At 35.9% G+C, this 14978-nt stretch overlaps 1 long non-coding RNA gene across 1 annotated transcript; it reads right to left on the bottom strand.

Moving 5' to 3' along the window:
- Positions 1 to 290: 290 nt before the first annotated feature.
- Positions 291 to 11327, bottom strand: LOC128784348 (uncharacterized). The gene is made up of 4 exons (XR_008429447.1): positions 11068 to 11327; positions 4895 to 4964; positions 4643 to 4755; positions 291 to 418 (listed from the first exon to the last, which is right to left on the bottom strand). It is a non-coding gene; the product is annotated as an uncharacterized LOC128784348 (long non-coding RNA).
- Between the last annotated feature and the right edge of the window lie 3651 nt (positions 11328 to 14978).

Genomic DNA, 14978 nt, shown 5'->3' with positions numbered 1-14978 from the left:
AGATATCTCCTCTGAAGGAGGATGAGTTATGGAAGAGATAAATGAAACTGCCCCACTTGGCCTTAACAGCTGATCCATTAACAGAAGATAACTGCCCCCCCCGGTTCTAACAGATGGCAATAGAATACACACGTCTGGCCACACCTTGCATTGCAACCTAAGAGACAAGGTCAACACATCACAAGCATGTATACAGTCACAATTATATGCATAGTGCATTGTCTTCTCCTAAAATACTATATGCACCCATTTTGGAACTATAGATTTATGAAGAAAAATGTCTGGGAATGCATTCTCCAAGGGACTATTCAAAGCTGAGACCACAAAGCTAAGTAAACTTGACTCCAATCAGTGACTGCTGATTAAAGAACTTGAAATGCCCAGACCTCTTTGTCAGTGCCTTGAGAAGAGAAGGCCCCTGAAAAAAGAGCAAGGGAATTAAATGCAAGACATTTTAAAAGCAAGCAAACCAAGGATATAATTATTAAATAGGATTGTAAACATATTAAAATAGGAATTAAATTAAATAATTATGAACTTTTATAAAATATTGTTTCTTAAAATATTAATTTCCTATCAATTGCGTTTTAAAAAATACTTTTATACCTATTCTCAAAAATAAAAAAAACAAAAAACTAGTCTAAGAAATACATTAAAATCTAAATTGCATCTTGTCTTATAGGTTGTTTCTTCTTGTGGTTTCATATTTAAAAAAAAACTTTTGTAGCTTATACATTATTGCATAAATTCATTATTAATTCTATTTTTTAAAATATCTGTTTTCATGTTGCTTATAACCTCGTGTCACACAAGTGAAGAAAAACAAAGCAATATCTTCAAAATTCCTTCAAAGTGGTACTTAAATTTTTAGTGAAAAGGAGTGTAGCTTAAAAAAAATCTGAATAACAGGTAAGGTAGGGCATGCTGTGTTCTATGCAAGAAAGGATGCCAGAAATTCTCCAGGAAATTATAATACTTCAGTCACATCAATTTGCATTATTTTGAATATAGATTTGAGCTGTAACATTCCAGCTCAAATTCCAGTAAAATCTGAATCACACATCACAGATTGAATTGTCATACTTCATTTCAAAACTTCATCTCTCAAAATCCTTCTCAGATGCCTTTCAGACATTCAGTCAGAGCAGTTTTCAGGATGACATGTAATTCAAGTGTAGACAATAGTAAGAATTATCCTTAAATAATATCCTTGACTGATAGAGTTGTTCCACTTGTGTAAAAATCTCTGTGAAGACTACTGCATTTGTCCCATTGTCTCCTTATTGGGGAAAAAAAGAAAATCCCCTCATTGTCTTGTTTTTCCATTGGCGCAAACAATGTGGCATATTTAATTTCCATGCGAAAGGAATTCTAAATTCTTGAATGTGCATTGTCATGAATTTTCACATCAGATTTCTTTTTATGTGATTCACAATTTCCCAATTTTCCATTTTAATCTGGGGCTATGTTTTAGAAATTACTATTAGATTTCAAGTGAAAGATGTTAGAGAACATAAGTTCACTTTTCTGCATTCCTGTGTTGCTCATTTGTGTTCACTGAGATACACTGTTATAGGTGAATTATTGCTCAAACACTTGGCATTCTAAATTTCACAGTTTTTGTAATGTAGAGCTCATACAGAACTCATATTTCTCTTACCTATTATCACTTTCCTCCTTTTATGCCATATATTTTAAACATAATGAATAGCTCTACCATCACATTTTTATTTATTTATTGTATTTTTTGTTTTGCCCTCTTATTTTGCTCTTAATTACCTGGTCTTAATTACCTCTTGATAATTAGGGGTATAAGAGAAGAATTTTTTTTTTTTTTGGTATATTGAGAATTGGAAAGTGAAAGCAAAAAAAAAAAAAACTGCTGAGGAAAAGGGAAAGAGTTGATTTCTTTATCTGCATATAGATCAGGATGGCTTCCTTCCTTCCTTCCTTCCTTCCTTCCTTCCTTCCTTCCTTCCTTCCTTCCTTCCTTCCTTCCTTCCTTCCTTCCTTCCTTCCTTCCTTCCTTCCTTCCTTCCTTCCTTCCTTCCTTCCTTCCTTCCTTCCTTCCTTCCTTCCTTCCTTCCTTCCTTCCTTCCTTCCTTCCTTCCTTCCTTCCTTCCTTCCTTCCTTCCTTCCTTCCTTCCTTCCTTCCTTCCTTCCTTCCTTCCTTCCTTCCTTCCTTCCTTCCTTCCTTCCTTCCTTCCTTCCTTCCTTCCTTCCTTCCTTCCTTCCTTCCTTCCTTCCTTCCTTCCTTCCTTCCTTCCTTCCTTCCTTCCTTCCTTCCTTCCTTCCTTCCTTCCTTCCTTCCTTCCTTCCTTCCTTCCTTCCTTCCTTCCTTCCCTCTTTATTTTTTTTTCTTTTTCTTTGAAGAGCTGACCAAGCTGAATTGCAGACCGATTTGACAACTCCTTGGACCTTTGACAAATGTAGCCTGTGTACATAAATAATTCTGGTAAATATATGGAATTATTAAAATAATAAATGTGAGACTAATATTCTGATAAATTGCAAGATACTGCTTGTATAATGAAAAATTATGGTTTAGCCTATAAATAAAGGTAGCTTGCTTTTCTCAGCTGTTTTCTTTTTGGAAACAGGCCTCTATGATGGTGGTACACTACATAAATCTTATATATTTTAGCACAAGTGTCTCTTGTACACTGAGTTACTTTCTGAGGAAGTGCTGGCCTGTCTAGGTAATTTTAAAAGTGGATTAACTGAACAGTTCCTGAAATTCCATATTTCTTCCTATTCAGGAGCTTGTCTATGGACTAAAAGATATTCTGGCACTATAAAATCCATTCACTTAAAATGCCTAATTTTATAAAAAGCAATTTAAAATAAAAAGAAATTATGAAAATTCAGAAAGAAGCTACTTAAGGTTTTAACTTAGTCGAATTTGCAGTCTATCTCATGTGGCTTTTTTTATTTTGTTAGCATTTCAACAAAAGAATTCCTAAAAGATTTAATAAGAACTAAAATATAACTCTACCTGCAACAGAGAATGAGAAAAGCCATCTGAAACCTGTTTCTATCAAAATAATCTCAGAGATTAAAAAAGCAGTGGTTCATGTTTTAGCAACATGCCTTATATGCTTAATTCTTTGGAGAATATTAAGATTTAGGACACTAACCATTGTATTTGAAACTAATAACTCAAATTATAAGATAGGCCACAAATATTGAAATAAAAAAATAGACTCAATCTATAACCATGTGCCTCAAACATGGTGAAGGTATTTGTATATGTTGGCTTTTTTTATACAGATGTTCATATCTGTATACTAGAATTTAGGCCCCTATAATCCTCTTTTCTACATTTTTTCTTTGTTATTTTCCAAAGCAACAATAGAGTGAGAAAAGGTCATTTTTGCTGAGATATTCTTCCACTTCTGCATGTTGTCCTAGTGAAAGGAAAACAACTAGTACTACTGATAAAGGAAGATGGAGCAAGCTGTTATTTACTGAACATTCGGAGTACAGTGTATTCTTCTCCAACAGAACATTACCTGTTGCACCCCGGGTTTGGGTTCAGATTAGGGGTTCTGTTGTGTGTTAGTTAGCTGGTTCTGTGTACCTCCATGCACCCCCCCCATGTTTCCCCTCCCCACGGTGGTTGGCTCCGGGTCTCTTACCTTTGGAGCTCACCCTGCCAGTCCTGTAACCACTCCCCTGTCCCCTCCGGAGAGTTCAGTGTCTGTCACCCCGTTCCCGCAACCCCATTCGCCCCAGACCCCGGTCCGCCCCTGTCACGTCCCTGTTGTTACCCCGATCCACGTCAATCCCTCGTAGCCTGCCCCCATTGGGCAAGGGGGGGGCTTCTGCCTCCCTCAGACCACCCCCTATAATACCCTATGCCTTCCTTTGTTCGTGGCCATTTTCGTCCACGTGGGTGCAGGGGAGTGAGCTGCGGCATCTCCGTCACAGCTCCCCGCGGCAAATAAAATCTCCCCAGCCTCCCACGCGGACGGAGTGGTCAATTCCTTCACCTCTTTGTCTTGACTCTCGCGCGGGTGACAGAACCCAGCAAGCTCTGACCAGTGCGTTGTGGAAGCGGCGCCCGGGAGCAAGCGGCACCCTGGTCCCGAGGAGAAACTGTGCTTTTTAGGCACCCCGGAGCGGCGCGGGACTGGGGAAAACAACGTGATGCCGCAATTACCCAGTTATTAACTTCCTTCATCTCTTCCACAGAATTTCAGTACAACTTTTACTGGTTCTTTCCATTTCAGACCTCTCTAAGGCTTTTCAAGAGCATCATGCTTTATCTTTACCTACATCTGTATCAACTTATGCTCAATCTGGGTACCTTCTGATATAGCTGAAATTATAATTTTCCACTACTGTTTGCTTGTTTTTATGATTTGCCCTTGTGCAGGACTTGTAACAATATAAAAAGAGAAGGCATAAGAAAGGAGAACAAAGAATAAGCAGAGGGAATAAGTGTGCTCCAAAAGGAATTTCATGAAGTTCAACAAGAAGAAATACAAAATCATGCACATGAGAGCAATGCCATATATGCTAGGGGCCATCCAAAGGGATATGGTTATCCTGGCGGGCACAAAGTTCCACCTGAGCCAGCACTATGCCCTTGCCAGAAGGAAGGCTAATGTTACTCTTGGCTACTTTACAAAAGTACTACCTGCTGTTGGAGTTGTGTGTTCCTTCTTTTTTTTATGCAACACTGGTGAGTTCACGCCTGGAGTGTTGTGTGTGCCCAGCTCTTCTGGGTTCCTCAGCACAAACATGCACATACTGGAAACAGTCCAACAAAGGATGACAAGGATGATTGAGGGACTGAAGCACCTCACATATGAGGGAAGTCAGACAGCTTGGACTGTTCAGCCTAGAGAAGTGAACACTCACAGGGTATCTTATGAATGTGTATAAATACCTGAATGAAGGATGCAGAGAAGATGTGTCCAGTGGTCCCAAGTGACATGATCAGAGGCAATGGGCACAAGCTGAAACACAGGAGGTTCCATGCAAACATCAGTAAACATTTTTTTTTTTACTTTGAGGATGACTAAATGTTGGCACAAGTTGTCCAGAGAAACTGTGAGAACTCCTGTGGAAACATTCAAAACCCATATGGACATGGTCCTGGGCAACTGACTCTAGATGGCCCTACTTGAGCAGGATGGGTAATAGTCTATTCACTATTCAGTGTAGTTTTGAAAGCCAAAAGGTAGTAAGCATATGACTGCTTACCACATGCCACAGAGGCTGAAGTAAACCCTGTGCTTAGAGAAGTATTATGCTCTAAATGTTCAGAGCCTAATAAATACCCTGACTTACAAAGGCAGTGAGAACCTTGCTTTTGACTTCATTAATACAAGTTGTTGGTAAAGAGCAGGATCATTAAGCTGCAACACCCACAAAGACTAATATAAATACAGGCTATCCTTCACTCCCAGTTCTATACTGTTCTTAATCTCAAGAGACCCACTACACTCTTACAAAAACACTCGAGCCAATAACAGTGAATTGCAGTAAAACCCAGTTTGCAGTCCGGTCATTAAAAATAGCTAAGATAAACAACCTGATCAATAAAAATCATGTGCTATGATATTTCAAACTATTTTTCAGATGATAACTATATAGAAATGTCAGGCTTAAAGGAAAAAAGAAATAAAGAAAAGAAATAAACCCACACTTTTATTGCTTTTGTTTAAAAAAAATCTATCTATAAAAAGGCATTGTGATAGAAAAGCAGGTAAATCTCATATAGTCTTGAGTGTGAGGTACCGCATGTTGTACTATGTACTTCACAGCTATTTCACATGTAAAAGAATGACTTGTTTAGCTCCATGTCATTGTGTTTCACAGCACTTTTTTAAAGGCCTTAAAAATTAATTCTGACAAGATAGAAACAAGCAATCTCATTAGTACTGAAAAGAAACTATAGAAACAATTACCTGTATATTCCAAACTGGTACTGGGCACACATGTGCATGCACCAGTTTTGCAAACAATAATATATATGTATATCTGTTAAACATAGTTATAAAAATTGTTCTAGATGTATTAATTGATACAGCTTCATCTGTTTTTCACATTATAATAATGAAGAAGCTGAGCAGAAAAATAATAGTTGTTTAATCCTAAAATAATTCATAGTGTTTGTCTTACTGACTAGCAGAATATTTAATTCCCATACAGTGTTGATTGATGCATATGCCTTTGTTATTACCTTCTTAACTTTCTTGGGTTAAAGAGTCCCTCCATCTTGCATAATCAAATAGAACACAAATACAGATGCAACAGAATATTGCTGACATTGTTAGAAAAAAATACTTCACACTTAAGATAAATTAGTATTATTTAGCGAAATAAATAAAATATGTATGTTGTCAATAATACACTCCCATTAATTTAGAGCAATATAATAAAAATGATACATAGGAATTCATAATGATTATCCTTCCATAAAGACAAATATTAGAAAAGGGGAAAGATTCATTAGGTCACCTAGTAAGTTTCTTCACCAAATTATCACGCAAGTATTTTGTCCAGTCTCACTTTAACTGACTCAAGTGCTGCAAAATTCCTCAATTTCTAGAGAATTTATTCTGTTGTTCAACAGAGTAATAGAACACAGTTTTCTTGGAGACTTTACCTTACTATTCACTTTTTTTCACTGCTCATTTTTATCCCATTTTCTTTATTATGCCTCTAGGATCTACTTTGAGATTGTTTTCTAAATGCATGCACTGCAAATATTTACAAACAACTTCATATCCTTATCCCTCACTGTGACCTCTTCATTCTCCTTATTCCAATCAAGTTTGTAATGCATTTATTTAAACTCAAGTATTCAAACACATCCACAAAAAAAAAAAAAAAAAAAAAAAGGATGTCCATAGGAAGGTCATAGTGAGGCTACTGAAAGCTAAGTACTTGCTGAAAGTACTTTTTATTTCTAAAAATAAAAATCTAGCCAAAGGGTCCTGAAATGCTGAATATTTTAATTGTGCGTGTTGGTTGCATAAAAGAATTCACTATTTTTTTAATATATGAAAACACTTTACATACCTTAAATTCTAGAGATCAGTTCAACTTCCTCTCTGTAGAATATTTACATATACAGCACTATTCGAGATGAGCTACATTATCTTGCTTTGTCTGTTATTCCAAACATGCCACAGTCTCTTGGGAGGTCTTTTTATCGACTAGTCATGGATCAAGAGACTTGGGGTTTCTCATGGTATAGGTACTTATGTGTTTGATGACAGGACTGAGTTTGGTGACTGTAGACACAATTTGAAAATACAAAATAAATCCAATTTCAGAACAACAAATACTGTTTAAAGTCACTGCTAAGGGAACTGTTACTGTAAGTGTTTAAACAGAGGTATAACACAATACTAATATTAAATTCTAAAAAACAACCTTTACTACCATGAGTTTTTTATTGTTTATATTTAATGATGCTTTGATCAGTTCTGCATTTCATTTTCCTATGACTGTAGAACTATAACTTTCCAAGTTATTTCTAAAGTGTTACTTCTGAATTATAATTTTGTTAATTATAATTGATTTAATATATTATTTTGGTCTAGAGTATTTTATAATAATTCATGGGGTTTTTTTAATAGCAAAACAACTGTCTTTAAGTTAAAGAAAAATAATTATTTGTTTGAATTTTTAAGTGCATGGGCTTAATTAGTAGCCATATAATTTTGTTTATTTACTTGTTTGTTTTTGTCTCAACAAAGCAGATATTCTTAATCTGATGAATATGTGAGTATTTAAAACATACAAGAAGATTATAATTTATTGTCAGGAACTTTTTACACAGGAAGTGTTTAATGCATTGCCTGCATTAATTTTGAATAATATAGATGCAGCTATCAGTCAAACAATGGAGTAAAAATAAAAATTTAGGGCATGGAAGAGAGAGGTCTGTTCAAATGAATATGTCTTGGCAAACATGAATAAAAACATTAAAAACCCCAGCCAACCAAAAACCCCTCCCTCAGAATAAAGCAAATAGGAATCTGAAGACAAAAAGTGGCAATGTCTTATTTTTCTCGGCCCCAGTCAGCTCCTGAGTGCCCGGCTTGGGCTCCTTGGCTTCTCATTGGGGCCAGCACTTACTGCTACTTCTGAGCGCTTCTGCTGCCGCCCTCTGGGGTGGGCTGGCCGCGTGTTGCCGTCAACGTGAGGGAGGAAACGAAGAGGCAGGGAAAACATCCAAATCCATCCACATGGCAGCTGGATGCTTTATTGGCCGCAACAGCCACGATGTAGAAGCTGCAGTCCGTTCCCAACCTCGCGTGAACGAAAGTGGCCCCGGGACCCAGGTGGAGCAGAATGATACAGGGGTGGGACAGGGAAGACGGGGAGTCCTCCCACTCAATGAATACAGATGCTGTGGCGATGACGTGTAATACAGTGACCAGTGGAAACATGGCAGGGGTGGACACAGGGCTTCGGGGCGAGTGGGACCGTAGGAATGGGGTGACAGGCACGGAATCCCCAGGAGTTGGCAGGGAGTGGTTACAAGAGTGACAGGGGGAAGTTCCAATGGCAGGCAGCCTGGAGTTAGCCACCGTGGTGGGGGGGAAAACATGGGGGATGCACGAGGGTACACAGAACCGGCAAACTAACAAAGATCAGAACCCCTAATCTGAATCCAAACCCGGGATGCAACAACAAAACAAACAAACAAACAAAAAGATTAAAAAATCCCAAAACTACCCAAAGACAATAAAACTACCTCAGTTTATTGCTCCCTTGACCTTCTGGTGGAACAAAGGTTTCTTTGGGGTTGTATTTTCTTTTATGACAACTCTGGTCTGTTCCACCAGAGTTTCAGCAACTCTTATTACTGGAAGTAAAGCTTGGACTATAAATTAGTTTCCTTATTTGATCTGGGGATTTCATCTGGCAACTGTTGTAACTACTGCATTTCTGTGATGTCACATAAATAATAATTACATGCACCTTCTCTAAAAAAAATCATCTCTATTATCCTTTGCAGCATAGCTTGACAGCTATTTCACTTGAAGTTAATTTTCTCAGATTCATAGCAAAACCTCTTAGTATGAATGTACCAAATAAAATTTTCAATTTTATTTTACCACTCCACAGACTTAACACGCATTTTGGAAGACTGGGATGAATCTGTGCCTTCACTTTCACATTCATTTTATTGAACTAGTGACTCTGCTGGTTTTACCATTGCTAAATTCCCTCTATCCATGGTCCACCTTGATTTTTCATCCTGGAAGTAATTTGGTATTAGACCCTTAATTTCTAACATATTTTAAATTGATTGTGCCCCATTTGATTGGTTGATAACTATAAATTAATTGAGGTGCATCTTTCATATTTTGGAATAGTCATAGACATTAAAAAAGTTATTGCACTGCAAATTCAGTTACATACATTGATTGTGGTGTTACAGAAGTAGGCCTTATTTACTGCACATAAAACTATGAACAAAGAAATATACTTCTAGGTAAATAAAGATTTTTGTGAATTGGTATTATTGCCTCTTCAACAGCTTAAAAGTTTTTTTACTCTATGTTAAAAATTTACATTTTTTTTCTTAAAAGCCATTAAATCTATGCTAAAAAAGCTTGACAGAAAAAATAAGCTGTTTCACTTTCATTCATAATTTGTCTATTACAATACCAGGGTTTTTTCCCCCCTCCAATTTGTATAATAATGATTAGATTATTCCAATGTTTTTCTCAACATTTAGCATCCAGCACAGTTCACTTGAGTTTTTCTTGCCTTGAGAATTCTGCTATGGAAATATTCTGTTGGCTGATTTGCTTGACAAATCCTTTTGGCTGAACTTTAGTATGCATAGGAAACAGTTGTTCAATTACTGACACTTACTAAAAGAGAACCTGAGTAATCCACAAACCACTATACTATTTGCCTTCAGCCCTTTGCTGACAATGGTACTTGACTAAGCAGTGAAAATCTTTCTTCCCAAGATGATGCATCTCGTAAAGGGGTTTATAAACAAAGACCGTGCATCCACTTCAAATGCATGAGAGGACATAAAAGATTATAGCAATATTATTTCTACAACATTCAGCCACAGGTTGCTGAATAATTTTCCCATGATCTGCTTTGAATGTTCTATTTAAATATTCATATATATTTTCAACATGAATATAACCTACGCCATGGCAAATTACAGTTTCTTCTTCACAAGATACATTTGTATATGCATGCTGAACATTAGACCACAATATTCTGCAATGCACATCCTTTGTGCTAAATCTTGTACTCATTACTCTAATGTTATCAAGACTCAACATACCAAACAAAATAAACCTCATGGAAAATTCCCTATACTGTCTTAAAAGTAAAAAGAACAGAATCCATCTATTTTTTTTGTATTATGTGACAAACACAGTTTCGTGAAAATGTTTTCCTTACTTATTAATGTTACTATCTTTATACATGAAGTAAGCAAAAATTATGTTATATTTTTATATGTCTTTTCAATTTCTTCAGTTGGTAAGATGAGAGGACATATGTATATATGCATACCTTCTGCAAGTAATACCAATATACGTAAGATTAGTGGAAAATAGTTTTATATTTTTAACCTAGCCATAATCGTAAATTATTTATCTTTGTCTCCACTCAAAGAAATCCTAAATTTTCCCCAAAGAAAGAGGCTTTTATTTTTCCTAAGTGAATTTATTTTTCCTGCTGCCTCATCTCTTGTTATGTTTTTGTTCTTGTTGTCTTCAGATGGAACTTCTGAGATGACCTTTCTATCTAAAAAACACACCTGTTGTAGGTTGGGTTGATTTAGTCAGGGATTTTATTAACGTTAGTTAGGTTTGTTCCTTGCACGCCCCTATTTTCCCTCACAGTGGTTTGCTCCAAGTTGTTTACAGGAGAGTTCCTGCCACTCAGACCTGTCAATCTTCTCACTTCTCCCAGTTTTCTCCTTATTGGGTTCTGTCAGTCAAGGTATGCTCACTCCTTGCCAGAGTGTCAATCTTGTAACCACTCCCTGCTTCTTCATAAAAGTTCTGCATCAATCACCCCACCTTTGCACTTCTATTTGTCCCAGAACACTGTACCCACCTCTGTTATGTTCCTATAGGTTGTTATAATCCATGTCACGCCCCTGTTGTTTGTCCCTATAGGGCGAGGCAGGTTTCCACCCCTGTCCGCCCACCCCCTACTTAATCTGTTGCAAGTTCTTTGTCTGGTGGCATTTGCACTGCATTCAGTCCAGAGAGCATCCCACCACGCATGGGGGAATAAAAGTTCTTTGGACCAGCAAACAAGTGTCCTTCTCTCATCCCTTCGCTTCCTCTCAGCATGAAGCTACCCAAGCTGCGTTACCCACACCACAACGCTCAGCACCATCAGGGAAGCAGACGCCATAACCCTGGAGTGCCCGCTCACTTGGCGGCTATGGCCTCACAAAGGCAGCACTAGCCGGCGCTTTTCGACTGCTTGAGGTCATAGCAGGCAGCCGCCGAACACACCCCAAACAAATAAAAAACCCTACAGCTTCTGCTGCCCCAAGATAAATATTACAGTTTGTCTGTCAAGAGAGAGGTATGTTTACCAGAACAGATCTGAGCAGCCAATACTATCTCTACTCAAATAATTAGCCTATTGATCAGCAGGTCTCCAGATCACCAATTTGTCCTTGATATTCAGGATAACATAATTCTTTCATTTTAAATTCCTTATTATTATGTGGTTTTACACAAAGATGCTCTTTGCTAATATATTACACTCTTTTCAGAGTTTTTTTCATACATTAACAATTTAATCACCGTAACCCCTTCCCCGTTTACATATGTGACATTTTCCTATGCACTTATTTAGAATCAGCTGTTATGATGGATATTTATGTCAATATAATCAAAGTTAAAGCCTGGATCCTATTTACATTGATTACAAGTGCTGCCAGTGTCTTCTAACTTTTAGTTTGTAATGTCAGACATTGTAAAGTATGATCATGTCATGAATGACCTCTGCATGCCACAATTCAAAGGAACCTAAGACCACTTCAACAGCAGTTTCAGTACTTTAAATTTTATTGCTGTTTATGAGTCTGCTGTCAAAACATACATACTTCTCAAAGAAATAGTCAAGCCACTTCTGAACATTCAGTTTTAGAAGAGAAAAGAAGAAAAATTCTCTCCTCCTCAGAGTTATGTTTTTGAGTACAAAATACAGAAAGCTACTAGTCATTTGTTTTACAATTGATTATTTATTAATTTTTCCTTTCTCCCTAATCTGTCAGTATTTCAAACAACCTCTCTTCCAAACTCTCCTCTGTCCAAGATTACTGCCCTTGCTCTACTTCCTTTTTTTCATGTCTTCTCATCTCTTTTCAACATGAGCAGTCTTTTCTTTCAAAAATTGCCTAACTGATGCATATCTTTTTAGACTCTGAGCTGTTACCTTAAACTTACTGCTTCTATTTCAGACATGAAGAAGGACTTGGATGCTCAAAAGACTGGCTGTTTTTTTCTGTCCAGCTTTGAGTCAGTCAAGTAAAAAGAAACAGTCTGTAATGGCAGGGCCAGGGGCAGGTCTGGGGGAGCTGACAGCAATCCCAGGGCCTGGGGAGGTTGAGCTGCTGCCCCTGCCTTCCCCCATAGCATATATGTATTGTGATGATGTATGCACAGGTTGTGGCATCCTGCTGTAGTGTGCATGCTGCCATCTTTTCTAGAAAAGAAAAGCAAGCTTTTTATGGAAGGAAGAGAAGAGAAAAGAGAAGAGAAGAGAAGAGAAGAGAAGAGAAGAGAAGAGAAGAGAAGAGAAGAGAAGAGAAGAGCAAGACAAAGAGGAGGCATCAGTTACCAGCACTATGTACAAATGCAGACCTCAGTTTTAAAGTACATGTGTTGCCAAACTTACATCATTAATGTGCTCTTGATAAAAGGATGTCTCGCTGCTAATAAAATATCATTTGTTATTGCTGAGGTTCAATAAATAAGGGACATAAATTTACTTGCCCTATCATTATCTAAAAATGAAGTAGGCAATAAAAGTATAATCTCATTCATATAAATTGGAAGGAATGGTTTAAGTATTTTAATTAGCAATTGACTGGATAACTTCCATTATACTAAAATAAATGCCAATTAACATGTTAATTATTTTTTTGCAATTATTGATACCAAATCAGCCCACAACAGTTATTTTGTTAAACAACAGTTAAATCCTAAAAGTCTTTACAAGTTTACTTTATCAATTACAGAGCAAAGGCACACGTTTATTGCTGGCATAGTTGCGTTTTATGAGGAAAATAGAGTAGGTTGGTGTTACTTTTAAACTTTATTAAATTAATTTAAAAGGTTATGTTTTAAGTGTACAATAAACATTTTATCTAAATTAGTTGAATTTAATTAGTTTTTAAAATCTTCATGCAGCTTCATGTAATGTTATAGTAGAAATAGTATGTCAGTCCTGAGAACTAAACTGTTTGCTCCTCTCTCATAATTTACTATTTAACTTAAAGACATGTATAAAATCAATATGAAAAAATTACTTATTTCTTGACAATATCCATCCTTCATTGCCTATTATGAGTTTCTTAGGATATACCATGACACTCTTAATGTTCATAACAAATTCTTCCACAGACACTTTCATGTTAATGAGTTTTTATATGCAAAAACATTTGTTTTGTATAGTAAGTTATTCAGAGGATGTTATACAGAAAATAACAAAACAGATTAAAATATAATGGTTAATAAAGACAGTAATTTACAGCAAAATGACTAGATATTTGCTTCAAATATTTCATTCAATTGCTATTGCAAACAAAGTGACTGGGAAGATAAAGAAATAAAATAGCGATCAAATTAAAACAGATACAGAACTCTTAATACAGATAATAATTGCTCTTGCAATCATATGTCTTTACATTGGAAGTTTCATAATGCTTTTTTCTTTATATCCTTATTTCTTGGAAACAATAAGTATTTAACCTGTATTATTAGAATAATTATTGGGGAGTTGACATTATTATTAGCAGTGGTAGTAGTATACATATAAATTTCTCATGTTCCATTTTATAACAGGAAACAATAATAATCTAATTCATCATTTTAACTCTGCATTTTTATGAAGATATATTTCTCTTGTGGTGGATTTGCCTAATTCCTGTTTGAATTGCTATAAAGAACATAACTAAAAAGCAAACCCATTCTTTCATAGTATTTACATTTCTGGTTTGATTTATAGTTCATACCATAGAATCTGGTGTGGACTTTTTTAATAGATTAATATGTTAATAGCAGAATTGTAGTAGAATTGCATTTAAAATGCTTGGTTATTGCTTCAAGGAATTTATAAAGTTTATTATTTTATGCAAGTATTTATTTGAGAAGCATGAAGCAATAAATTAAAGTGGCAGGTTTTTGTTTATCTAGCAGGATATATGAATCAAGACCATAACCATGCCTTCAGAGTGCTTCTAGTTCTAGTTTTGTCAGCTTGTTGAAGCTTGTCTGGATGTTCTTAAACACTGAGACAATCTTTGCATAAATATTTTATTCTTTTCAGAGCTTAAAAACTTAAAAAATACAATTTATTTCTATTCTATTCTATTTCTATTCTACTTATTCTATTCTATTCTATTTCTAAAAAATCATGAGACATAATAAATGCGAGCCAGTTAGAACCGATTAAATTGGACATTGCCATAACTAGGCATTTGTTTATTTGCAGGCAAATTTCCATTCATAATATCTTCCTCCTAATAAATAATAGTAATAATGCATTAGATTAAATAAAGCAGAATATAAGTTAAATTGTGCTTAAGCAAGTAAATAAAGATTTCATAAATAGCTTTTATTTTCAGTCTGTTTATTTTCCTTTTCAAATATGTGATAAATGTATTACTGGTCTCAGTATACATTTTTAAATGGTTGGTTTAAACAAAAGAATTAACCATGAGTGGTGAATTTCCTTTTTTTCACATAATAAATAATGACTGAAAAAAAATTTGGGCATTGTTC

This window comes from Vidua chalybeata, chromosome 2, assembly GCF_026979565.1.
Source record: "Vidua chalybeata isolate OUT-0048 chromosome 2, bVidCha1 merged haplotype, whole genome shotgun sequence".
In the NCBI taxonomy this organism is placed as follows: domain Eukaryota; kingdom Metazoa; phylum Chordata; class Aves; order Passeriformes; family Viduidae; genus Vidua; species Vidua chalybeata.
Note: the sequence above shows the minus strand (reverse complement) of the source record. Positions and strands in the feature narration are given on the sequence as shown.